Source organism: Lissotriton vulgaris, chromosome 12, assembly GCF_964263255.1.
Source record: "Lissotriton vulgaris chromosome 12, aLisVul1.2, whole genome shotgun sequence".
In the NCBI taxonomy this organism is placed as follows: domain Eukaryota; kingdom Metazoa; phylum Chordata; class Amphibia; order Caudata; family Salamandridae; genus Lissotriton; species Lissotriton vulgaris.
This window is the reverse complement of record NC_141700.1, coordinates 756964968-756992561: the sequence shown is the minus strand read 5'-3', so window position 1 is coordinate 756992561 and position 27594 is coordinate 756964968. Positions and strand designations below refer to the sequence as shown.

The following is a 27594-nucleotide window of genomic DNA, read 5'->3' as shown; positions in this document are numbered from 1 at the left end:
GTTCAGTGAAACAGCCTGAGTGCTGAGAACCTCTTGTGTTACATGCAGACAGAGGGAGAACGTTCAGTGTAACAGCCTGAGTGCCGAGACACACTGGTGTTACATGCAGACATAGGGAGAACGTTCAGTGTAACAGCCTGAGTGCCGAGAGCCACTGGTGTTACATGCAGACATAGGGAGAACGTTCAGTGTAACAGCCTGAGTTCCGAGAGCCACTGGTGTTACATGCAGACATAGGGAGAACGTTCAGTGTAACAGCCTGAGTGCCGAGAGCCACTGGTGTTACATGCAGACATAGGGAGCATCTCCTGTGTAACAGCCTGAGTGCTGAGAACCTCTTGTGTTACATGCTGACATAGGGAGAACGTTCAGTGTAACCGCCTCAGCGCCGAGAGCCACTGGTGTTACATGCAGACAGAGGGAGAACGTTCAGTGTAACCGCCTCAGCGCCGAGAGCCACCGGTGTTACATGCAGACAGAGGGAGAACGTTCAGTGTAACAGCCTGAGTGCCGAGAGCCACTGGTGTTACATGCAGACATAGGGAGAACGTTCAGTGTAACAGCCTGAGTGCCGAGAGCCACCGGTGTTACATGCTGACTTAGGAAGAACGTTCAGTGAAACAGCCTGAGTGCTGAGAACCTCTTGTGTTACATGCAGACAGAGGGAGAACGTTCAGTGTAACAGCCTGAGTGCCGAGACACACTGGTGTTACATGCAGACATAGGGAGAACGTTCAGTGTAACAGCCTGAGTGCCGAGAGCCACTGGTGTTACATGCAGACATAGGGAGAACGTTCAGTGTAACAGCCTGAGTTCCGAGAGCCACTGGTGTTACATGCAGACATAGGGAGAACGTTCAGTGTAACAGCCTGAGTGCCGAGAGCCACTGGTGTTACATGCAGACATAGGGAGCATCTCCTGTGTAACAGCCTGAGTGCTGAGAACCTCTTGTGTTACATGCTGACATAGGGAGAACGTTCAGTGTAACCGCCTCAGCGCCGAGAGCCACTGGTGTTACATGCAGACAGAGGGAGAACGTTCAGTGTAACCGCCTCAGCGCCGAGAGCCACCGGTGTTACATGCAGACAGAGGGAGAACGTTCAGTGTAACAGCCTGAGTGCCGAGAGCCACTGGTGTTACATGCAGACATAGGGAGAACGTTCAGTGTAACAGCCTGAGTGCCGAGAGCCACCGGTGTTACATGCTGACTTAGGAAGAACGTTCAGTGAAACAGCCTGAGTGCTGAGAACCTCTTGTGTTACATGCAGACAGAGGGAGAACGTTCAGTGTAACAGCCTGAGTGCCGAGACACACTGGTGTTACATGCAGACATAGGGAGAACGTTCAGTGTAACAGCCTGAGTGCCGAGAGCCACTGGTGTTACATGCAGACATAGGGAGAACGTTCAGTGTAACAGCCTGAGTTCCGAGAGCCACTGGTGTTACATGCAGACATAGGGAGAACGTTCAGTGTAACAGCCTGAGTGCCGAGAGCCACTGGTGTTACATGCAGACATAGGGAGCATCTCCTGTGTAACAGCCTGAGTGCTGAGAACCTCTTGTGTGACATGCTGACATAGGGAGAACGTTCAGTGTAACCGCCTCAGCGCCGAGAGCCACTGGTGTTACATGCAGACAGAGGGAGAACGTTCAGTGTAACCGCCTCAGCGCCGAGAGCCACCGGTGTTACATGCAGACAGAGGGAGCATCTCCTGTGTAACAGCCTGAGTGCTGAGAACCTCTTGTGTTACATGCAGACATAGGGAGAACGTTCAGTGTAACAGCCTCAGCGCCGAGAGCCACTGGTTTTACATGCTGACATAAGGAGAACGTTCAGTGTAACAGCCTGAGTGCCGAGAGCCACTGGTGTTACATGCAGACATAGGGAGAACGTTCAGTGTAACAGCCTCAGCGCCGAGAGCCACTGGTGTTACATGCAGACATAGGGAGAACGTTCAGTGTAACAGCCTGAGTGCCGAGAGCCACTGGAGTTACATGCAGACAGAGGGATAACGTTCAGTGTAACAGCCTGAGTGCCGAGAGCCACTGGTGTTACATGCAGACATAGGAAGAACGTTCAGTGTAACCGCCTCAGCGCCGAGAGCCACTGGTGTTACATGCAGACAGAGGGAGAACGTTCAGTGTAACAGCCTGAGTGCCGAGAGCCACTGGTGTTACATGCAGACTTAGGAAGAACGTTCAGTGTAACAGCCTGAGTGCCGAAAGCCACTGGTGTTATATGCAGACAGAGGGAGAACGTTCAGTGTAACAGCCTCAGCGCCGAGAGCCACTGGTGTTACATGCAGACATAGGGAGAACGTTCAGTGTAACAGCCTGAGTGCCGAGAGCCACTGGAGTTACATGCAGACAGAGGGATAACGTTCAGTGTAACAGCCTGAGTGCCGAGAGCCACTGGTGTTACATGCAGACATAGGAAGAACGTTCAGTGTAACCGCCTCAGCGCCGAGAGCCACTGGTGTTACATGCAGACAGAGGGAGAACGTTCAGTGTAACAGCCTGAGTGCCGAGAGCCACTGGTGTTACATGCTGACTTAGGAAGAACGTTCAGTGAAACAGCCTGAGTGCTGAGAACCTCTTGTGTTACATGCAGACATAGGGAGAACGTTCAGTGAAACAGCCTGAGTGCCGAGAGCCAGTGGTGTTGCATGCAGACATAGGGAGAACGTTCAGTGTAACAGCCTGAGTGCCGAGTCACTGGTGTTACATGCAGACCGAGGGAGAACGTTCAGTGCAACAGCCTGAGTGCCGAGAGCCACTGGTGTTACATGCAGACATAGGAAGAACGTTCAGTGTAACCGCCTCAGCGCCGAGACCCACTGGTGTTACATGCAGACATAGGGAGAACGTTCAGTGTAACAGCCTGAGTGCCGAGAGCCACTGGTGTTACATGCAGACAGAGGGAGAACGTTCAGTGGAACAGCCTGAGTGCCGAGTCACTGGTGTTACATGCAGACCGAGGGAGAACGTTCAGTGTAACAGCCTGAGTGCCGAGAGCCACTGGTGTTACATGCAGACATAGGGAGCATCTCCTGTGTAACAGCCTGAGTGCCGAGAGCCACTGGTGTTACATGCTGACATAGGGAGAACGTTCAGTGTAACAGCCTGAGTGCCGAGAGCCACTGGTGTTACATGCAGACATAGGGAGCATCTCCTGTGTAACAGCCTGAGTGCCGAGAGCCACTGGTGTTACATGCAGACATAGGGAGCATCTCCTGTGTAACAGCCTGAGTGCCGAGAGCCACTGGTGTTACATGCAGACATAGGGAGCATCTCCTGTGTAACAGCCCAGGTAAGGAAATTGTCCTGTGTAGCGTGAGAAACAAGACAGCAAGAGGCAGGTACTAGGATAATGTGGAATTTAAACCCCTGGAGGATTATAAAGTTTGACAAAAATAAAGAATCTATAGGAAAAAGGGCAGAACAAACAAATGAAAGGAATGGAAAAAGTAATCCACGGATAAATATGGGAAGAAAAAGACGGAACAATAGAGTAAAAAAAACAGCTGAGGGCGAAATGAAGAAACAAAAGGACACAGAAGGAGAAGAGACAGGCAATACAAATTCTGGAAAAACGAAATGAGTAAGACAAGCTAAAGGAGAGATGCATCGAAAAATTGACATAGCGGCTGGCGAGAGAGATGCAAACGTAGAAACTGAAAAGGAGACATCTTGGAGGAGAAAATCGAGAGCGCGCTAGGACCCTGAAACCTCTTTACTCCTGCCAGTCCCAAGGATAAATTCTATGTGACTGGGAGCGAGGGGGAAGGGAGGAAGGGAGGGAGAGACGGAAAGGAGGGGGGTAGGAGGTGCAAAAATGTGTGAGGAGGAGGGAGTTGGAGAGGGAGCGGAAAGAGAAGAGGAGGAGGGACGGGGCCTGGTCAGAGAGGGGGTGGGGAGCAGGGGAGGAGGAGGGTCTCTGAGCTGGAGAAGAGGGGGCTGGGCAGCAGCTAAACCTTCCCTTCTTTGTTTGACTACAGACTAAAAAAAAAGCCAGAAAAAAGAGGGTGCGAGAGGGAGACGGGGAGAGACAGAGTGGGGCTGCTGTGCCTGGAATTAGATAACTAACACAGCCCCGCTGCTGCTGCCCAAGCCCGCTGCTGTCTTTTTTTATTTCAATTTTTGTGCATTATTTTCTTGAACCCTCCTAGTTTGGAGAAAGGAGTGAGAGCTGCCATTATTCCCCTCCAGTGCAAGAAGGACAACAGAACAGGATATAACCAGACAAAAGCGGAGACACACAAACAAGCAGACAGGAAAAAAAAATAACAAAACGGGAGCAGCAAACAAAAAGATCACCCCAAAAAAGAGCCTGAAACGTAGCAAAAAAAAAAAGGAAACTGTGGGAAAAATAGCAAACACAATCGCAGCCATCGCAGGTAAAATGTTATGTATGTTTCTTTAATTCTCGTATGAGTGTTTTCCCTTGGTGTTTTTTTTGTTGGCTTGAAGTGGGTGCTGCTCGCAAAACTCAGTCCGTGCCTGGTGTTTTTTGAAGTTGTGCGGTTATAATCTGGTCAGTCCTCTGCTCCTTCTTTATTTATAATTGTTTGTAAAGGGTGCATGTTTAGCTGGTATTTTTATTGTATTTTATTGATTCGTGTTGGGTTTCTTTCTGCTCGGTGCATACAAAAGTGATCAAGACGGCAAAGTCAGCTGGTGTCTCGTTTAAAAGGCACTTTCTTGAGAAGTGTGTGTGTGTGTATATGAGGTCTTTGTGTGCAGACAAGGGCTGAAATAGAGAACGTGTCCTGTTTTTTTGCTTTTCTTCCGTGTCTCTGCTTTTTAGCTGGAGCACGGGCCATGTTTCCTGTGATTTAAGGGTTTAAAGAGCCCGTCCCGTGGGGGAACTTGGAAGAAAAAAAATCCGTGAATAATAATCCGTTCTTATTATTAACTGTTTGATGCCTAGTTTGGGGGTGTCTGCTTTCTATTTCTTTGGTGCGTTTCTGCATGGCTTGCTCCGGGGCGGGGGTGTCATCTGATTTGTGAGTGGTTGTTTTGGTCATTAACCAAGATGTTTCGACTCAGACGTGTGTTGAAGTGGGTTGACATACGTTTCTACCCATTATATATATATTAGTCGACTTGAGAGTTTTATGCATAAAGTAAGTTGTATAGGTTATGCATTAAACCCCTAAAGTTGTTCAGTGTGAAGTTCGCTGTTTTGGGGGAACAAATTGTGGCAGAGATGTAATTGTGGGCGGAGCTGCTAAGAAGGGGTGGATTTGCTTGATAGAAAAGTTTTGGAGGCTGCTGAGCGATGAGGGGTAACAATGGAGCATTGTGGCTGGGAAGGGGGGTCAGCTGTGGTCATGGCTCAGGGAGCATTTTTTCTCCTTTTGTACTACTCTACAGGAGGGGGTGTGGATAATTTTACTGCTGTTCCCCTCCACACTAACTCCCCCCTGGACCTTCCCCCCCTCTAAAAGTATTTTCTTCGAGTTGTTGGGGAGGGCTTTCCATTGGATGTTTTTAGAAGTTTGGAGTGTGTGTCTGAGCTATTCGTAAGGGGGGGGGGGGGGCATAGAGGACCAGCCTCTGTTGCAGAGCCCCCCCAGGCGACAAGTCCTGGCCAGACAAACGCCGCAATCCCTTTCCTCTCCGCCGCAGTCTCCAGAATCACCTTTGTGTTGTCAGTAACATTGCAAATGTTGTGAGGGGTTGAACTTTGTACACTGGGACGCCACCTTTACCCTGGTTTCAAAATATTATTCGAGTTGCGTGCGGGGTTGGAAGTTTACACGCTTCTCTAGCCGCACCTCTGTGTTTTGCAAGTGTTGGGGGTTGTACACTGGGTCTCCAGCTCTACACTTGTTTTATCAGTATTTTATTTTGTGTGTTTTGAGTCCGTGACATTTATTCACCGAGTTGTCTTTCTGGACGTCTGCTTTAATCTCCCAGAGGTTTCTCTTGTATCCCTCGTGACTCCATATTCGGCTTTTAAGTTCCTGGTCGTAGTCCTAGTTTACAGTTGTGTTGTCACCGTTGTGGTGTTCGACTCGGCAGGGCGGCACGTTTGTTTCTCAGTTGTGCCCCACCTGGGGGGGGGTGTGCGCGCAGAGAATCACGGGGTCCACTTCGTCTCCGGCTCGCCCAGTTCTCTCTCGGCATTACGTGCTGTGTGTGCCCGGGCTTGATGGGTGTCTCCAGCTTTACCTTCTTACTGCCTCCATTTCAGCTGGTGCTGCCGCTCTGCCTTCAGCCCCACCCGTGGTTTCAAGAGTACTTCTGTGCTGCCTTATCTCCTGCCGCCCACCCCCACTCCTACGTCTTGGTTAGAAGTAGTGTTACATTGGTCTCACACTTTATCCTTGTTTTCTCCGTGCCCGGCTTTCACTGTTTTTGTGTTGTCTTGTTGCTGATTCGGTGACTCCCGTTTGTCCTGGGCATTTATAGGGGTAACCTGGCTCCAGGTTTTCCTGTCTTGTTTCAGCCGTTTGTGTGTGTGTGTGGGGAGAGGTTATTGCAAACAATTTTCTCTACTTTTGCTCTGCTCTTTGACTGGGATCTGCTGGAGAGAGGTCGTTGCTTGACCCTTGCCTCGGCACCCAATGTTTAACAATTCTGCAGAGCATGGACTTCAGGTTTGTTGGCTGAAATTGTCTGGGGGCATAACCCTGCTTGATTTCTCAGAGATAGTTGTTTCCCAAATACAATATTGTTACAAATACATTCACAGATATATGTATACACAGTGGCGTTCGATCTCTCCCCTACATCCATTGGTCTGTTCAAGTGTCATTCTCCTTTCGTTTCCGCCCAGCGTTGTATACAGCGTGTGGCAGTGGGTCAACCCGTTTCATCTATTGGCTGTTTCACCCTTGAGTGACGGTATGCACACGATCACATGTGCACAGCCGCCTGAAAAGGGGTCCACTTTAGTTCCAGGGTTCATTTACATGGCCAGTGGGCAACTACTTTGTTTTATATAGTTTCTGTATTTTTGCCTTTTTTTCTTGCACGTTTGCAAGAAATAAACGCTTGCCAAGGACAGATCTATTAGCTTTTCTAATGCTGGTTTATACATTCTGTTTCTTAAGGTTAGGATTTATAAGGCTTTTATATACACCAAATGAGTGCTCGTACGCTACCGCTCGGTGAGTTAATGCGCCTATGAATCTGCGACTCGAGACACCAGCTGGAGAGTTTACACAAGTGTAGCTCCTGGGTTTAGATACAGGGGCTCCTACCAGCGCAGGAGACACCTGGCTAATATAAATGTGCATTCCGGTTCACCCCACCATGTACCTTCGCAACGGCGTGCTTTTATATAAATGTGTATTCCAGTTCACTCCACTATGCACCTTTGCAACAATGGTGCTTTATGTAGATGTGCATTCCGGTTCACCCCACCCTGCACTAACAGTGCGTTGTATAAATGTGCATTCCTGTTCACCCCACTATGCACCTTTGCTACAACGGTGCGTTGTTGTTGGACAGGCCTCGTGAAAGGTTCGCTCCCTCCCCGCATGATAGGGCCCGGACACCGGCTCTCTCCTGTGTCCCCCGAAGGACCACCCCGGCAACCCACCGAAGCAACCTGTCCCCAACGGGACGCCTGCTCCCGAACATCCCAGCATCGGCCTTCCCGGGCCTCCGTCAGCACCATTGCCCCGGCCCAGCCGCCATCTTGGACACTGCACCACGAGGCCGCGTGGCCTCAGCTCGACCCCAACCCTGGGCCTGGCCAGGCCCCGACATCGAGGCACCACCATCCACCCAGGAGGTGAAGAGACCACTTGGCAGGTCAATAGGAGAGAGGAGTGTCGATGGCTCTCCCCCGCCAGGTGCCGATCGCCCCCGGTCTCCCCGGGCACTGGCTCCACCCCCCTGCTGGGTATCTGGACTCCCTCATCCCGGACCTCCCAGCGCGAGGGTCCGGACATCAAAGGATGCCAGACCTATAACTGGGGCAGCTCCAGAGCAGGAGGGCAGTTGTATCCTGGAGTCGAGAGACACCTTGAAGAACTCATCCTTGACGGACTGCTGGCGCTGCCGCAGCCTTGCCTTGCGAACTATCTCCGAAGCCTGCTGGCGCTGCCGCGGCCCTTCCTTGTGACCCATCGCTCTTGCCTGCTGGCGCTGCCGCGGCCCTCTGCAAAGAAATCATCATTGTAGCCTGCTGGCGCTGCCGCGGCCCTCCCTACCGAGAACCATCATCCTAGCCTGCTGGTGCTGCCGCGGCCCTCCTTGCCGAGAACGATCATCCTAGCCAGCTGGCGCTGCCGCGGCCCAACCTTTCAGATCTCTGAGCTCGAGGATTGTGAGCTTCCCTCTTGCCGCACCTGTACCGGACCGGTACCAAGACTGTCCCGCTACCCCTTACCCTACAGAGACTAGAATTGGGAGGATCCTCGTGTCCTGCCCCCACTGTATCGTTGATAACCCTGCCTCAAGAATCCTATATAAAGTGTGCAGATCGCATCCTTGTGTGGTGTCCATTTGTGGGGGGGAAGTTACCTGTCTGTACGATCGCTAGGAGACGGTCCTCACCGGAGGCCTCTCCCCCTGTACTCGGCCGACCCCCCGGGTCCCCGTCTAACAGTTGTATTAATGTGCATGCCGGTTCACCCCACCATGCACCTCTGCAACAACTGTGCTTTATATAAATGTGTGTGCATTACGGTTCACCCCACCATGCACCTTTGCAACAATGGTGCTTTATATATATATGTGCATTCCAGTTCACCCCACCCTGCACCAACAGTGCGTTGTATTAATGTGCTTTCCGGTTCACTCCACCATGCACCTCTGCAACAACGGTGCGTTGTATTATTGTGCATGCCGGTTCACCCCACCGTGCACCTCTGCAACAACAGTGCTTTCTATAAATGTGTGTGTATTCCAGTTCACCCCACTATGCATGCACCTTTGCAACAACAGTGCTTTATATAAATGTGTGCATTCCGGTTCACCCTACCATGCACCTCTACAACAACGGTGCGTTGTATAAATGCATTCCGGTTCACCCCACCATGCACCTTCGTAACTGCATGCTTTTATATAAATGTGTATTCCAGTTCACTCCACTATGCACCTTTGCAACAATGGTGCTTTATATAAATGTGCATTCCGGTTCACCCCACCCTGCACTAACAGTGCGTTGTATAAATGTGCATTCCTGTTCACCCCACCATGCACCTTTGCTACAACGTAGCCTTCTATAAATATGTGTTCATTCCTGTTCACCCCACCATGCACTTCTGCAACAACGGTGCATTGTATTAATGTGCATTCCAGTTCACCCCACCATGCACCTCTGCAACAACTGTGCGTTGTATTAATGTGCATTCTAGTTCACCCCACCATGCACCTCTGCAACACTGGTGCGTTGTATTAATGTGCATTCCTGTTCACCCCACCATGCACCTCTGCAATAACGGTGCGTTGTATTAATGTGCTTTCCGGTTCACTCCACCATGCACCTCTGCAACAACGGTGCGTTGTATTAATGTGCATGCCGGTTCACCCCACCATGCACCTCTGCAACAACAGTGCTTTCTATAAATGTGTGTGTATTCCAGTTCACCCCACTATGCATGCACCTTTGCAACAACAGTGCTTTATATAAATGTGTGCATTCCGGTTCACCCTACCATGCACCTCTACAACAACGGTGCGTTGTATAAATGCATTCAGGTTCACCCCACCATGCACCTTTGCAACAACGGTACGTTGCATAAGTGTGCATTCCCGTTCACCCCCCCCCATGCACCTTTGCTACAACGGTGCTTTATATAAATGTGTGTGCATTCCGGTTCACCCCACCATACACCTTTGCAACAACGGTACGTTGCATAAATGTGCATTCCGGTTCACCCCACCATACACCTTTGCAACAACGGTACGTTGCATAAATGTGCATTCCGGTTCACCCTACCATGCACCTTCGCAACAACAGTGCACCTTTTATATAAATGTGTATTCCAGTTCACTCCACTATGCACCTTTGCAACAACAGTGCGTTGTATAAACGCATTCCGGTTCACCCCACCATGCACCTTCGCAACTGCGTGCTTTTATATAAATGTGTATTCCAGTTCACTCCACTATGCACCTTTGCAACAACAGTGCGTTGTATAAACGCATTCCGGTTCACCCCACCATGCACCTTCGCAACTGCGTGCTTTTATATAAATGTGTATTCCAGTTCACTCCACTATGCACCTTTGCAACAACAGTGCGTTGCATAAAAGTGCATTCCCATTCACCCCACCATGCACCTGTGCTACAACGGTGCTTTATATAAATGTGTGTGCATTCCGGTTCCCCCCACCATGCACCTTTGCAACAACAGTGCGTTGCATAAATGTGCATTCCCATTCACCCTACCATGCACCTTTGCTACAACGGTGCTTTATATAAATGTGTGTGCATTCCGGTTCACACCACCATGCACCTCTGCAACAGTTAGTGCATTGTATAAACGCATTCCGGTTCACCCCACCATGCACCTTTGCAACAAGGGTGCATTATATAAATGCATTCCGGTTCACCCACTGCACCTTTGCAACAAGGGTGCGTTGTATTAATGTGCATTCCCGTTCACCCCACCATGCACCTTTGCTACAACAATGCTTTATATAAATGTGTGTGCACTCCGGTTCACCCCACCATGCACCTCTGCAACAACAGTGAGTTGTATAAATGCATTCCGGTTCACCCCACCATGCACCTTTGCAACAACGGTGCGTTGTATAAATGTGCATTCCCGTTCACCCCACCATGCACCTTTGCTACAACGGTGCGTTGTATAAATGTGCATTCCCGTTCACCCCACCATGCACCTTTGCAACAACGGTGCGTTGTATAAATGTGCATTCCCGTTCACCCCACCATGCACCTTTGCCACAACAGTGCTTTATATAAATGTGTGTGCATTCCAGTTCACCCCACCCTGCACCTCTGCAACAACGGTGATTTGTATTAATGTGCATTCCGGTTCACCCCACCATGCACCTCTGCAACAACGGTGCGTTGTGTAAATGCATTCCGGTTCACCCCACCATGCGTGCGTTATATAAATGTGAATGTATTCCGGTTCATCCCACCATGCACCTCTGCAACAATGGTGCGTTGTATAAATGCATTCCTGTTCACCCCACCATGCACCTTTGAAACAAACGTGCATTGTATTAATGTGCATTCCGGTTCACCCCACTATGCACCTCTGCAACAACAGTGAGTTGTATAAATGCATTCCGGTTCACCCCACCATTATTCTCCTCAACAACGGTGCGTTGTATTAATGTGCATTTCGGTTCACCCCACCATGCACCTCTGCAACAACAGTGCTTTATATAAATGTGTGTGCATTCCGGTTCACCCCACCATGCGCGCGTTATATAAATATGTATATATACCTGTCCACTCCACCATGCACCAACTGCGGTTTTATATAAATGTGTATGTATTCCGGTTCACCCCACCATGCACCTCTGCAGCACGATGCGTTGTATTAATGTGCATTCTAGTTCACCCCACCATGCACCTTTGCAACAACGGTACGTTGTATAAATGTGCATTCCGGTTCACCCCACCATGCACCTTTGCTACAACGGTGCTTTATATGAATGTGTGTGCATTCCGGTTCACCCCACCATGCACCTTTGCAACAACGGTGTGTTGTATAAATGTGCATTCCCGTTCACCCACCATGCACCTTTGCCACAACAGTGCTTTATATAAATGTGTGTGCATTCCGGTTCACCCCACCATTAACCTCCGCAACAACGGTGCGTTGTATTAATGTGCATTTCCGTTCACCCCACCATGCACCTCTGCAACAATGGCGCTTTATATAAATGTGTGTGCATTCCCGTTCACCCCACCATGCACCTTTGCTACAACGGTGCTTTATATAAATGAGTGTGCATTCAGGTTCACCCCACCATGCACCTCTGCAACAACGATGATTTGCATTAATGTGCATTCTGGTTCACCCCACCATGCACCTCTGCAACAACGGTGCGTTGTATAAATGCATTCCGGTTCACCCCACCATGCGTGCGTTATATAAATGTGTATGTATTCCGGTTCACCCCACCATGCACCTCTGCAACAATGGTGCGTTGTATAAATGCATTCCTGTTCACCCCACCATGCACCTTTGCAACAAACGTGCATTGTATTAATGTGCATTCCGGTTCACCCCACCATGCACCTCTGCAACAACAGTGAGTTGTATAAATGCATTCCGGTTCACCCCACCATGCACCTTTGCAACAACGGTGCGTTGTATAAATGTGCATTCCCGTTCTCCCCACCATGCACCTTTGCTACGACAGTGCTTTATATAAATGTGTGTGCATTCTGGTTCACCCCACCATGCGCGCGTTATATAAATGTGTATATATTCCTGTCCACTCCACCATGCACCAACGGCGGTTTTATATAAATGTGTATGTATTCCGGTTCACCCCACCATGCACATCTGCAGCACAGTGCGTTGTATTAATGTGCATTCCAGTTCACACCACCATGCACCTCTGCCAAAACGGTGCTTTATATAAATGTGCATTCCGGTTCACCCCACCATGCACCTCCGCAACAACGGTGTGTTGTATTAATGTGCATTTCGGTTCACCCCACCATGCACCTCTGCAACAATGGTGCTTTATATAAATGTGTGTGCATTCCGGTTCACCTCACTATGCACCTTTGCTACAACAGTGATTTGTATTAATGTGCATTCCGGTTCACGCCACCATGCACCTCTGCAACAACGGTGCGTTGTATAAATGCATTCCGGTTCACCCCACCATGCGCGCGTTATATAAATGTGTATGTATACCGGTTCACCCCACCATGCACCTCTGCAACAATGGTGCGTTGTATAAATGCATTCCGGTTCACCCCACCATGCACCTTTGCAACAAACGTGTATTGTATTGATGTGCATTCCCGTTCACCCCACCATGCACCTCTGCAAAAACGGTGCGTTGTATAAATGCATTCCGGTTCGCCCCACCGTGCACCTTTGCAACAACGGTGCGTTGTATAAATGTGCATTCCCGTTCACCCACCATGCACCTTTGCTACAACAGTGCTTTTGCATTCCGGTTCACCCCACCATTAACCTCCGCAACAACGGTGCGTTGTAATAATGTGCATTTCAGTTCACCCCACCATGCACCTCTGCAACAATGGTGCTTTATATAAATGTGTGTGCATTCCCGTTCACCCCACCATGCACCTTTGCTACAACAGTGCTTTATATAAATATGTGTGCATTCCGGTTCACCCCACCATTAACCTCCGCAACAACGGTGTGTTGTAATATTGTGCATTCCGGTTCACCCCACCATGCACCTCTGCAACAATGGTGCTTTATATAAATGTGTGTGCATTCCCGTTCACCCCACCATGCACCTTTGCTACAACAGTGCTTTATATAAATGTGTGCATTCCGGTTCACCCCACCATTAACCTCCGCAACAACGGTGTGTTGTAATATTGTGCATTCCGGTTCACCCCACCATGCACCTCTGCAACAACAGTGCGTTGTATAAATGCATTCCGGTTCACCCCACCATGCGTGCGTTATATAAATGTGTATGTATTCCGGTTCACCCCACCATGCACCTCTGCAACAATGGTGCATTGTATAAATGCATTCCTGTTCACCCCACCATGCATCTTTGCAACAAACGTGCATTGTATTAATGTGCATTCCGGTTTACCCCACCATGCACCTCTGCAACAATAGTGAGTTGTATAAATGCATTCCGGTTCACCCCACCATGCACCTTTGCAATAACTGTGCGTTGTATAAATGCATTCCGGTTCACCCCACCATGCACCTTTGCAACAACGGTGCGTTGTATAAATGTGCATTCCCATTCACCCCACCATGCACCTTTGCTACAACAGTGCTTTATATAAATGTGTGTGCATTCCGGTTCACCCCACCATGCGCGCGTTATATAAATGTGTATATATTCCTGTCCACTCCACCATGCACCAACGTCGTTTTTTTTCTTTTTTTTTTTGGTAATCCTCATATATCACAGATGGAACTCTTGATGGGACACTGGCTCCTCCATGCACTGCTGGCCGTTCTGCACTGACCCTCGTTGGTTTTGGCCTGATGCAAGTTGGTTTGCCCGCACCCTCAAGTAGCCACTACCGGCGGTTTTATATAAATGTGTATGTATTCCGGTTCACCCCACCATGCACCTCTGGAACACAGTGCGTTGTAGAAATGTGCATTTCCATTCACCCCACCTTGCACCTTTGCTACAACGGTGCTTTATATAAATGTGTGTGCATTCCGGTTCACCCCAAAATGCACCTTTGAAACAACGGTGCGTTGTATAAATGTGCATTCTCATTCACCCCACCATGCACCTTTGCCAAAACGGTGCTTTATATAAATGTGTGCGCATTCCGGTTCACCCCACCATGCACCTCCGCAACAACGGTGCGTTGTATTAATGTGCATTTCGGTTCACCCCACCATGCACCTCTGCAACAATGGTGCTTTATATAAATGTGTGTGCATTCCGGTTCACCTCACTATGCACCTTTGCTACAACAGTGATTTGTATTAATGTGCATTCCGGTTCACGCCACCATGCACCTCTGCAACAACGGTGCGTTGTATAAATGCATTCCGGTTCACCCCACCATGCGCGCGTTATATAAATGTGTATGTATACCGGTTCACCCCACCATGCACCTCTGCAACAATGGTGCGCTGATAAATGCATTCCGGTTCACCCCACCATGCACCTTTGCAACAAACGTGTATTGTATTAATGTGCATTCCGGTTCACCCCACCATGCACCTCTGCAACAACAGTGCGTTGTATAAATGTGCATTCAGGTTCACCCCACCATGCACCTTTGTAACAATGGTGCGTTGTATAAATGTGCATTCCCGTTCACCTCACCATGCACCTTTGCTACAACGATACTTTATATAAATGTGTGTGTATTCCGGTTCACCCCACTATGCGCGCTTTATCTAAATGTGTATTTATTCCGGTCCACTGCACCATGCACCAACAAGGGTTTTATATAAATGTGTATGAATGTATTCTACCTCTGCAACAACGGTTCCCCGTGAGAATAGTCACGCATAAGACGGTGAAGGTGCTGTCTTTAGGTGTAACCTTCCTTCCGCCTGCTCTCGGCTCTATAGACTGACTGGCTGTCTGGCAGGCTGGTCCTGCCACTGCAGGGAGCCTGGCACCGCTCCTGTAGCTCGCTCTGAGGAGGCCAGCCGGGGACAAGGTGGACGCGGTGGGTAGAGTGGGCAGTCCTTCCTAGTGTAGAAGGAAGGGAATACAAAACATTTTTTTTCATGTGCATATCGCCATCCTATAACTAATGTTAGATTTTTTAAATTATTATTAATTGACACTTGAGGCAGTGCGTTAACCACGACGACTGAGCGATGTCACCGACATTCAAGTTGTCTCTTAAGGCTGTGGAACTTGTATGTTGGGATTTTAGTGAAAATTTCTGTGCTTTTGCAGGAGTCCCTGATCTTAAAATAATTGTGGGGCTTATTTCGGAGCCAGGCTCTATATAGCAACGTAATCCGTGAGAGCCATTTCATGTGTTGTGCTCTGCATAAAACCCTGGAAAGTCTTGTTCAGCGATGGAACTCTCAGCTTGTGCGTGGACTACACCCCCGGAAGCCACATCTGGACCAGTTTCTATTCACAGGGTGATTAACCTGCCTCTTCTTCCAAGTCTATTGCTGCATGTCGATGCTGTGTCCAGATCAAGAGGCCACGTGGGCTTCTTTTCCAGTTTTGGAGACCGCCTCTTGAGTATTGGATTCAGCCCTCGAGCCCCGATCAAGCATATTACTCTAGATTTGAATGTGGCATCTGCAGTATTTTTACGTGTTCTTCAGCCAACGCCTAGAATATTGGCAGTCAGTAACAGTAACTAAATGGATTATTTTATCCGGCTCCAGGGACATCGCATCCAGAAGTTTCAAGATCCATCATGTACTTCTCATATAAAGAGCTACTTTTATCATTTTTTTGTGTATATTCTTTGGGTCAGGTTTGAATTCAAGGAAGAAATTAGAAGCCCTAACAATTTAGCTAATGTAATTTAGTTTAATACTCAGATTTCAACAACCAGCGTGGTCAGAGTATAGAGGTTAAGTACTACCATGTTGAATTTCCGTGAGAAGAGTGATTTAATGGAAGAATTGACTCTAGGACAGAGTACAGTTAAGATGGACAAAGTGCAGTGGCGGCTGGTGACATTTAAAAGTGGGGGGCGTAAAATGATAATCATACTGCACCGTAGCGAGCATAGCGAGCGAGCCTGAACCCTCTAAGGAGGGTTCGGGGGGATTTCCCCGGAGAAAAATTTGAAAAAAGACTGGACAAATGGTGCATTTTCAAGCAAATTTGAGAAAGTGGGAAGGTTAATGAAGCAATTGTGAAAGTGCAGTTATTACATTAATAAAGTGGTGTCATATAAAATCACAATTGAATTGTACTATCACATGTCAGTAGTGTTTACACTTAATCGATTATCCCATAATGCACAGAAACTCGATGGTATTGTCTGGTTATTTTGACATTTTAACACACTGATACTAAAGGAGCCCAGTTCTATAAAAATGCACAATTCAAAAAGAAAGCAAAACACATTTAGCAGAACCTATTAAAAATGCTTTTCACCACAAATTAATAGTTTTATCTTGCAGCAGTCATAGGGCTGTAATTTACTTAATAATATTTTATTAACACCTCCGAGTGAAATAGATTGTCAGTCTAAGCCATATACAACGCTGCTCTCTGCAGAGAATAAGCGTTGATGTGCACACCTCTTGTGTCATTTATTCAGAAAACCACAGCTATTTTTCAGAAGATAACTTCAGTTTTGGGTTTACTCTTAACTCACAATATATGGCCCACGGAAGCACCTCTTTCCTTTAAGAATAAATGCTGTAGATGAAAATAATTCCACCTTCAAATTTGCTATGTAAGTTCCTAGGATGCACTTAAAGATTGAAGACATTGAACATTGAACCTTTAAAGAGACACATCATGTTTTTTAAGTATGAAGATCCCCACATGCACATTTTACAGCTAGTGAAGGGCTAAAAAAGAGATCTTTGCTCTTCCAGTGACTGTGAGATGGTTAAGAGCGGCATGGAACCAAAATGAAAGACGGCGGTCGTACAGCAGTGCCTTTGTGCGGGCAAAGGGACAGAAGCCACGTTTGCAAAACAAGCCCTCAAAATGCAGACTGTTTTTGACTACTCACCTCCCTTGTACTCTGAGCACAGGGGGTTTCTGTAGACCCTGCCCGCAGTCTGGTTAGAAGAGGTGAAAAAAACACAGTAAAGCCTTGTTAACTAGTGAATGGTCTTTTTAAAGACCTGTGAAGTACTTCGGTGCGGCTGGCGGTCAATCACACTTTGAGATCGGTTTATCGGCATGTGGCTAAATGTGTCTTTTCGTCTGAAAGTGCTCCTGAAGCTATATTGTAAACGACCCGCACGCGTAGATCCCCCTCAGGCACATTTTACAGCTAGTGAAGAGCTAAAAGAGAGATCTTTGCTCGTCCAGTGACTTTGAGATTGTTAAGAGGGGCATGGAACCAAAATGAAAGACGACTGTCGTACTGCAGCGCCTTTGTGCGGGCAAGGGAACAGGAGCCACGTTTGCAAAACAAGCCCTCAAAATGCGGACAGTTTTTCACTACTCACCTCCCTTGTACACACTATACTTCCACTGGTGTCGTCTTGTTTTTATGGTTACCACCCATTAGCAGCATTCATTTCCTGTAACTCTGAGCCCCTTCTCTCCTGTAAGTCTGCTGTCGGAGTGGCTCCATCAGTCCAGCCACATTGGAAGTATAGTTTCAATAGGTCAAATATAGGACGCCTAGTTCCTATGGGAGAAAAATTCCTGTGGTGTTCTTAGCAACCACACAGCCCACATGACCGCCCTTTACCACCGAATTCTTAAATGGAAGTTAGACCGATTGCCTGCTCTGCTGCGTTTTGCAAAGGGAATCGGAGATAAGGCAGCAAGCGAGTTGTAAGAACTGCGACCATGGCTGCGGTCGCTGATGCGGACCGTTGGACTTATCGGTAAAGACACTTAGCGCCTCTCAAGCTGCTTCAACTGTGCCTTCTGCATTTTTTGTGTTTATTTTGCTAATGGTTTTTGGGAGGAGGCGTGGGGAAGCAGCGTTTATAGAACAAACTTTTTGTAAGTCCGGTAGGAAACAACATTATTCTGCTGTGATATCTGCTGATATAAAAATAGGCTTGAAATTGTTTTTTGTGTGTGGGGTAATGACTCCTGTACCAGGTAACAGTCGCTACTGCTCTTCAGGCATAAGCTATGGTGGTTACGTTATGCCTGGTTCACTAACTCGTTTTAGGCATTTTAATATTGTCTGCCTCAGCGGTTCACTGCTGTAAGCCAGGACGGGTCACAAGAGCTAAACAAAACTTTGGCCTATTGATATCGCAGGGTGCCTTTGAGTAATATAGCTGGAACTAATTACTAGCTCGGTATGAAAAGAACAGTGGGGGGCTGAGTAATGGATGAACTGCCTTTTGCCTTAGTGCTCCTTTTGCCACCTAGTTTAGAAAGGGTTACTGCTGTGGTAATTGAGATGGAGCTGTTCACATAGAGTGTTCGGGCACATGACCGCTTTGAAGTCTCCGCTCACCACAGTCATCCTAAGTAGAGCACCCAGCAATGGGTCCAAGACCGTCGTAAGTATACTATTGGTATAGTTTATAGTAACATAAACACTGCAGATTGTCCAGTTCGACCCCTCCAGTGTTCCTGTTCTAATCTTATATCTGCCAAGTTAATCGACTTGGAATGAAGTCTTCACCAACTGTAAGGTCTTTTGTGGACCCCGTGATAAACCCAGCAAGGTACATCCTGCTGTAGCTGCGCTTACCTAGTACCCCACTCAGTGCACTCAAGAGATCGATCTGATGTAATAGAAGGATATCAGGACCATATGGCTTCACAAATAACATAACTACCCTCTTTTAATCTCATGCTGAAGCCCTTGACTTTCCATGTCATAATGTGCAGTTGTTTTTAGGACGAGCCTGGGCAGCGCATGCACGGCTCTGCACGGCATGCTGTAATGTACACAGTGGCTTGAAGCTCCCTCCTTTTTCATTGGTTCCCATTCATGCCTTTTTATAAATGCATGCTTCTGTTTGGTCAGCATGTCTATTAGGTCGAGCTATTGTATCCTGCAGGGATTAATAGCTCAAACCTATAGCAGGGGAAACAAACTCTCTTGAACAAGCGGATTCCTCCCAATGCATGTGAAGTATTGAAGCGTGACACTTCACCAGCGCGTGCTTGGCCTCAGTCATTCCCTCCCACTCGCTCGCCCCCCCCCCCCCAATTTGAAAGGAAACCTCGCGCACCCCAACATTTGTGTCTTTTACCAACAGACATCAAAGGCTGCTGCTCTCTTCCCCCCCCCCCACCCCCGCTCCCTCTCCACAGCATTGCTGAGAGCTTGTTATTGCTCGGTTTGTGCATGGGCTCTTAGACCCAAAACAAATATGTTAGTTTTGCTGGCTCTTCCGCCTCTCCCAATCCTAGTGGGCCATACAGAATATTGGAGTGCTGATTAACTGTAAAATCCGCTAGCAACTGTATCTGAGCTGTATTGCTTTAATGAGTGGATGGTACACTCTTTAGAGTGGAGTTGTTCGAGATTTCTCTAGCGGCCGCATCGCTTGCGGGCACACTAGTGATCACTTTGACTTTTGCGGCGCTCCGTGCTCCTGTACTGTACTCCCTGAATGCACAGACCCATCGCGAAAATGACTGCCCCATAAATGTACAAACGTTTCTTCTACTTTACACTCTGTTCGTCAGAATCCGTGTTCTAGAATACTTCTATAAACGTCTTTTTAAAAGTTCTCGTTTGAAAAAAGCTGACCAGCACTACCGCATATTTGCGAGGCAACACCGAACAGGGTCTTCAAAGCCCGCACGTTACTTCAAAACAGAAATAAAGTAAACAGCCCTGGGTTAACTTCGCTTAATTTCTTTTGCGAAACCGAACGCAATCTCGATTATGCGACGTGGTGCAATGGAGTAACAAAGTCAGGCATTTTGTGTAACAACGACTACACGAAATGCGAGAAATTTTGCAAGATTTCACCAGTGCAAATGAAATTTCGTCTAGCCCGTATTAAATGAGCTCCAAGCGTTGCTGAAATAGGTTTTCTAATCATGTATAAAATGCAGCAAAGACAACTTTAGAAACGATAAAAAGCAATACTACGTACAATTATTTGTATGATCCTGATTTAAAAAATTTTGAGATTGAAAGTGTAGTTGGATGTTACCGAATTCTGGTAACAGAGTGCCCCACCCGACTTTCTGCAGTTGCCTGCTTCCTAATGCCTGGGTGCACACTGAAATATAAAGGGGAGTATACAACAGCTTACATTTCTGCATTTTGCGGCAGGAAAATAATGTATTGCAACACATATTTGTATTTTTAGTTACAATTATACTAAATTACAATCGGCAAACGTAGCTATTAAACTTGCCAAATTGCAGTGCAGAATTCATCATTGTAGTCTTCTGCTTGAAAACAAGTTCATGCAGAGATTTGCGCCTGTGAATTTGGACTATGGGATTTATGTATGGTGACACGTGTGATGTGAATATCTCCTACTCAAAATGATCAGCGCTTTGTATTTCAGACTAAAGACAGCTATGGCTTTGTGAGTGTAGACCCCCATCTGCCTCGCACACCACCATGCTCCTTGCCTCCCACTCGCTCGCTCGCCCCCCGTCTCCTGCTCTCCCTAGTCTGTGCCTCGCATCATCGCATCAGGCCCTATTCATTGCAGTCAAGCCCCTTATCTAAGCGCCCGCCCCCATCCGACTTGTATTACAATGAGTTTCGCTCTGGGCAAGCTGCGGCAATCGGCGGATTCTGACAGGAGCCCCTCTCTTGTTCCCCAGTACAACCAGAATACTTTAGGAAGTGACAATAATTTTTGACTTTTTTTTTTTGTTGTGACAAAATATTTGCCTAAGGGTTTATTTTTGTACATTCTGAGCTTATCTAAAGGGATACATCCCAGTGATGGCTTCCACTTCCCAAAAAAAATTCCACAAACCAATTTGAAGTAGATTTCATTACTGTCAGTGCACCAATTTTATTTTCGCATCACATAAAACTTCCCTGTATGCCCTCAACAGAGGCCAAGTCTGACAAAATAATCCACATACATTTTTAATATGTTCAAACCGAGAAAAGTGCAATCCACAAACGTGCGTTGCAGTGTTTTTTTTAAGATGCTCATTTGCTTCGGAGAAATTGGACCCATATCTCAATATATTCCTGTTTAGAGGATGTGGACCCACTTATTAGCATAAAGTCTTGTTTTACATCAGTCAAACATGTTTGAGGTCACACATCAGACCGAGAATAGCAAATTGCATGCACCAGGCACGCGCCCTTATCCATGTCTACCAATTGCCCAGTTACTCTACCAAGAGATGAGGTTACCACCTCCCAATATGGTCCCACCCGAGGGCTGTGTGGACGGAGTTCATGATGACGCTGGTGTCTTGTGTGGTGATATGGTCCCAGGTGGTTATGTTTTTCCTTTGTGGTGGTGAGAAAGCGGAGGATATTGGTGGTGGGTTGGGGTTTGAAGTTTCTGTAGATGGTGGAGATCTTGTTGTGGAATTAGTCTGCCAGTGTCACAGAGTCCCTGGAAAGGCGTGACAATATTTTCGGTGGTTGAGGGGTTGGAGAACTCTCTGATGTTGAAGAGTTCTCTGCTGTGGTTGGAACTTGCTTTAATGCGGTCAGCAAGAGCTCTCGTAGTCTCTTACAGGAGTTGATGGTATTGGTTGAGGGATGTCTTGAAAGTATAAAATATGTGTTTCTTTGGCGTGTGTACCCCCTTAATAACATGGGCTAACTTTGGGGTATGCATATACCGAGCATTACAAACTTGTGCATCTAGTTATTAAACACATTTATGTTTTCTTTGGAGTGAGGAATTTCTAGCAAGATGCTATAATACTATGATAGATTCCACATTGGGAGCAGGGGCAAAGCGCTTAGGTTGAAAGGTGTATTATCACAATGTGGCAAGACAGTATGACGATGACTATAATATATATTACATATTGAATGTACACCGTGCTGCTAGAGGGTAAAATGTGGAGGGTGGCGTAGCCTTAGGTGTATCTCAGCAGGTGGCATTCAAGATTGAGAAGGTGGGTTTACATTTAACGCAGGTAAGAAGGGTATTAATCTGGGCTCGAGTGGGAATGCATCTTAGTAAAGTAGGGTGTTAGGAGAAGCAATGGGGACACCAACCAATTTTCTGGAATGTGTACTACATAAAACACAACTCATGTAACAAACAGTAAGGGAGATGCGCAGCAGCTAGTTAATATAAAAATACAGATATGGTAATGGTACAAGAAACTGGTAGCAGGAAATCTGGTGAACCCGAGGTGCTGATTTTGATAGGAGTGTGGTCGAAGGGCAGAGAAACCAGGGGGAGCGCTTAAGAAGTGGGTAAGGAAGTGGCAAAAACTACAAAACGGAGAGGAAAAGGCCCAGCATGCTTGGATCGGCTCTCCATGGCTGATGCTCCACTGGACGTACCCAGGGATGTCTTGGACATGACAGGCCTGCCTTTTGAGATGGGCTTTGGGAGGTAAATGTCTTTAGGGGCATAGATGTAGGTGAGCCGGGATCTATCTATCTATCTATCTATCTATCTATCTATCTATCTATCTATCTATCTATCTATTTATATTTACCCATTCACCACAGGGTAGCTATTGTTAGAATCAGGTTTTCACAGGAAATGTATGTTTTGTGTTCCTAATAACTTTGCTGCCATTTGATGAATCTCCACAAAACTTTACATAAAAAGTGCTTTTTTTTGCCCAGATTATCCATGGAACGTTTCAGGGTGATCCGTCAAGCAGGGACCAAGAAAAAGGGCTGTCCCAAAACATGTTTTTTCCAGTAATTTTTCCATAGGAACTTAAGAAACCGTTACAGCCGTTGAACGCATTTACGCTAAATTTGGTCAAAAGCTAGCTCTAGGTCCAGAAAAGAGTGCGTGTTGTGTTTTGGTGTAAATTTGTTAAGTAGTTTTTGAGCAATTTATCCTCAAAAACTTTGCATATCTGAAAGAAACAAGTTAGTGTTAGATTCCTTACCTTAGAATATCCCCAGGCGTCAGACTGGATCCAGAAAGTTTTCGTCAGCAGTACCCCTGCACTTTGGTAGGTGTTGTCTTGCGGCTCCGCGTCCGTTGCCGTGCTCGCCAGAATGACGTCGCTGGAGTACTTAGACTCCGCCCTCGCGCTGACGTCAGTTCTTCGGGAACAGCGTACCCGTAGTCACTTTTTTTACTAACTTTTTGGACATTTTTGTCCATCTTTTTTGAGTCGACATGGACTCCTGGTGCCAGTAGGGATACCCGGTTTCAAGCCGTGCGGCGCTTGTCACTGACTGATGTCGGTTACTGACCCCCACCGCTGGTATCTCTACTGTTTAGGGTCCGACCACGATGACAAGTCGTGCCCCAAACACGCGGCTCCAGCGGGTCCCGCGCAGTCGCATCCAGCCTCACACCCTCCGGTTCCTGGATTCTATGCAACTCCAGAGCAGATTCAAGACTTCCTCGTGGCCATGAGGACTCTCATCCAGCCGTTAAGATCTGCCGTCCGGCCCCGTCGCTCAGACTAGGCGTCCTAGCCCTGTGTTGCCGGTGGCTTCGGCCTCCGCGTCGCCAGCAACTTAAGTCCCAGTGCCGCAGGACCCTGTGGGATCCAGGCCTGGATCCCGGTGGACGCCAGTTAATCTTAAGACTCCTCCACTGGCGCTGACCTCCTCGGTGCCACCTCTGGTGCTGTGCTCTGACGACGCCGTCCCTGGTTTCAGCCCCGCCCCGAGCTCGGCGTCGGAGCGGCGACGCTCAGCGCCGTCTCCGATGCCGACTGGTGAGCTTTTCACCTATGCTCCGGTTCTGTCATTTTTGCATGTTTATCAGGATACGGATGAAGGGGAGACTGGGGGAGGGGTCTGAGGACCCTCTGGCACAGCAGTGCCAGTTAAGTCAGGACTGGGCAGATAAGCTAGGGGATGCCAGTGGTCTAGACGCTTCGCCTGACACTGGTTTTCTCTCTCCTCCTTCCGTGACTACGGACGAGGGAGCAACTTATGCTGTGGTGCTGCGCAAGGCGGCCAAGGCCTTGGGCCTTGAGCTCCCTGCAGCAGCTGTTAGGACTAACCTCACCGAGGTGCTTTGACCGCCAGTAAGCTCTTCTGAGCTTCTGCTGCAGTTTAATGAGGCCCTCACTAATGTTCTGATGGGCACTTGGTCCAAGCCCACCACAGTTCCCCCTGTGGACCGGACCGTGGCCCGGCACCACCGCCCAGCTCCTGGCGACCCCTGCTTTCTGTGTCCACCCACCCCTCCCCTGAGAGTCTGGTTATTCAGGCCTCCACGACCCAAACCGCATACACACCCACACCCCCCGGCCGGGAATCCAAAAGGCTGGAACAGTTTGTCAAGAAACTGTTTTCCTCTGTCAGTGTCGAGTTGTGGTCCATTAATATTGCATGCCTTTTGGGTCGTTACACCCACTCTCTGTGGTATACGGTGGCGGACGTGCTGCCCCAGTGTCCGGGGAGGCCAAGACACAGCTCGTTGATGCTCTTGCTAAGGGGCGAGATGCAGCACGGTACTCCATTCGAGGTGGACTTGACACCATGGACTCGCTGGGTGGAGCGATTGCAACAATGGTGGTGATTCGTCGTCACACCTGGCTGAGGTCCACCAACTTTTCAGGGGATGTCCAGAGCACTCTCATGGACATGCCTTTTGATGGCCGTCGCCTCTTTGGCGACAAGGCAGATAGCGCGCTGGAGCGCTTTAAGGACTCCAGGGCTACGGCCAAGTCCTTGGGCCTGTCGGCCCAGCGCCAGCAAACTTCTGCCTTTCGCTCCTTTTGTGGCCACGAAAGGGGAGCCCCTGCACGTTCGACCAGCCACAGGCCGCAGAACCAGCCTCAACGCGGTCGTGGACGTGCATTCTGGTGTGGCGGAACAGGGTCAGAGAGCTGGTCAGTCCACAGAGACATCCTAGTCCGAGCTTTCGAGACGACCCCTCCAGCCATGCCACCGCATGTCGGAGGATCACTTGCATCTTCTGCAGGAGGAAGTTACAGGCCCCCTCGGCCAAGGGGGCCATCAAGCGCGTTCCTCGCCCAGAAGTAGGGTGGGGTTGTTACTCCCACAACTTTCTGGTTCCCAAGAAGGGCAAAGGGGGCCTGTGCCCTATTTTGGACCTCAGGAGCGTCAACGTCTTCCTCCGGAAGGAGAAGTTCAAGATGCTGACTTTAGCTCAGGTTCTGGCTGCCCTAGACCATGGAGACTGGATGGTAGCGTTGGACTTGCAGGACGCTTACTTCCATATTCCCGTCTTGCCGACCTATCTGCGTTACCTGCGGTTCACTGAGGGCCACGAGCGCTTTCAGTTTACCGTGCTCCCCTTCGGCCTCACCAGTGCCCCTCGGGTGTTCAAAAAAGTGATGGCAGTGGTCGCAACTCATCTGCGCAAATCAGGGATTGCAGTCTTCCCCTATCTCGACAACTGGTTGTTTAAGGCGGGCTCGCCCCAAACAGTCATCTCCCACCTCCAGACTATGGCCGACCTCCTGCATTCGCTGGGGTTCTCGATCAACGTGCCTTAGTCACACCTGAGACCCTCCCAGAAGCTCCTCTTCATCGGAGCGGTTCTGGACTTGGCGCAGTTTCGGGTTTATCCTGCCGAGCAGCGGTTCGGGATATTTAGGCTCGGATTCCGATCATTCAGCCTGTATCCTGAGTTTCGGTCAGAATGGCCCTACGGATGCTGGGACTGATGGACTCCTGCATTCTGCTGGTACATCACGCCAGGTGGCGGATGTAGGCTCTGTAGTGGGACCTGAAGTTCCAGTGGGCGCAACAACAGGGCAACCTGTCAGACCACGTCCTGATCTGCGAGATAGTTGCAGTGGTGGCTCACGGACCGCGATTGGGTCAGTGGCAGATCCCTCTCCCTACCCCAACTGGAGCACAGTGGTGACTGATGCATCCCTCCTTGGATGGAGGGACCACATGGGTGAGACGGAGGTCTGAGGTCTCTGGTGGAGTCCCGGCTCCATATGAACCTTCTGGAGCTGCAGGCGATCCGGCTTGCACTGAAGGCATTCCTTCCCTATGTCCGGGAAAGTGTAGTGCAGGTGTTCACCGCCATGTGGTATTACAACAAACAGGGCAGGGTGGGGTCGTGGACCCTTTGTCAGAAGGCTCTGCGCCTCTGGACATGGCTGGAACATCAGGTCATCACCCTGGTGGGTCAACACCTGGCAGGTTCCCTGAAAGCCAGGTCGGGCGAACTCTGCCGTCAGTGCATGATGGATCACGAGTGACATCTGAACTCTGACGTGGCGCAAGGTCTCTCTGCATTGGGGAGAGCCTTGGTTAGATCTATTCGCCACCGAAGAGACCGCGCAATGTCCTCGGTTCTGCGTGTTGGAATTTCCAAGGTGGCACTCGCTCGGAGACGCTTTTCGTCGTTTGTGGAGTTGCGGTCTGTTGTACGCCTTTCCGCCTATACCATCTTCTGTTGCAGCAACAGGGGCGGTCCTCCACCCGTACCTGTCCAGCCTCCACCTACTTGCGTGGAGATTGAGCTGCGACAGTTGATGCCATTTGACTTGCCTCCTGAAGTCTATGACGTCATTCTGGCAGCCAGGCGTCCGTCCACGAAAACGGTATACATATGCAGGTGGAACAAATTTGTGGCATGGTGCACAGCAAAGGCTGTGGATCCCCCCCTCTTTCAGAGGTTCTCCTGTTTCTTCTTTCCCTGGCCCAGTAGGGCTCTGCTCTGGGCACTATCAAGAGATATCTTTCGGCTGTTTCAGCCTTCTTTTTTTTTTTGTTTTTTTTTTTTGAAAACCTTTATTTTCGTAAACACAGTACACAGCGTCTGCCTACAACCACTGCGGGCCGGCCGCTATGACAACACACAGCCATTCCGGGGTACCTTGCGCTGCAACAAATAAAAGATAAGAACACTACGATGGATTTGCAAGGAGCCACAGGAAAAGGATAAAGATGGTTTCATTTTATGTTTTTGACGAATCATCCTAAAGTCAGACAGGGTAGCTGAGTGGGCGAGCCACATGAAGGATATCCACAAGTTTTACATCGCTAACAAAAGATTGGCGTGAATCATTTACAATAAGGATACACAAGCACAGAAATAGATGTCGCCCCAATTAGCGCCCGCCCAATCAATATATCACATCAGGAGTCACAATCTAGCTTGTCTACAGTATGATAGGATATGGAAGGGTTCATTATATAGCAACAATAAAGGATCCAACGACATATAAGTCATGACAGGATATGCGCCCTCAAACGATAGTGGAAAAAGGAAGGAAAAGCAAGTTCTGTAAACATTCAATGACTATGTAGTAAAATCGATATCTTAATAATGGAATCAATAAACCATGTGATAAAGACATAGACGCAAACCACAAAG

At 48.4% G+C, this 27594-nt stretch overlaps 1 protein-coding gene across 4 annotated transcripts in view; it reads left to right on the top strand.

The window, feature by feature from the left end:
• The window catches only part of KDM6B (lysine demethylase 6B), an 823670-nt gene that overhangs the window by 484306 nt on the left and 311770 nt on the right, over window positions 1-27594 (top strand). The window contains exon 1 of one of the 4 annotated variants that reach the window (XM_086946060.1): window positions 3849-4396. The exons of 1 other annotated variant lie outside the window; for it this stretch is intronic. The gene's annotated coding sequence lies outside the window, so the exon portion shown is untranslated. Of the gene's footprint in view, window positions 1-3848; window positions 4397-27594 lie in introns of those variants that run through there. 2 more of the 4 variants (XM_086946064.1, XM_086946062.1) reach the window with 2 other exon arrangements.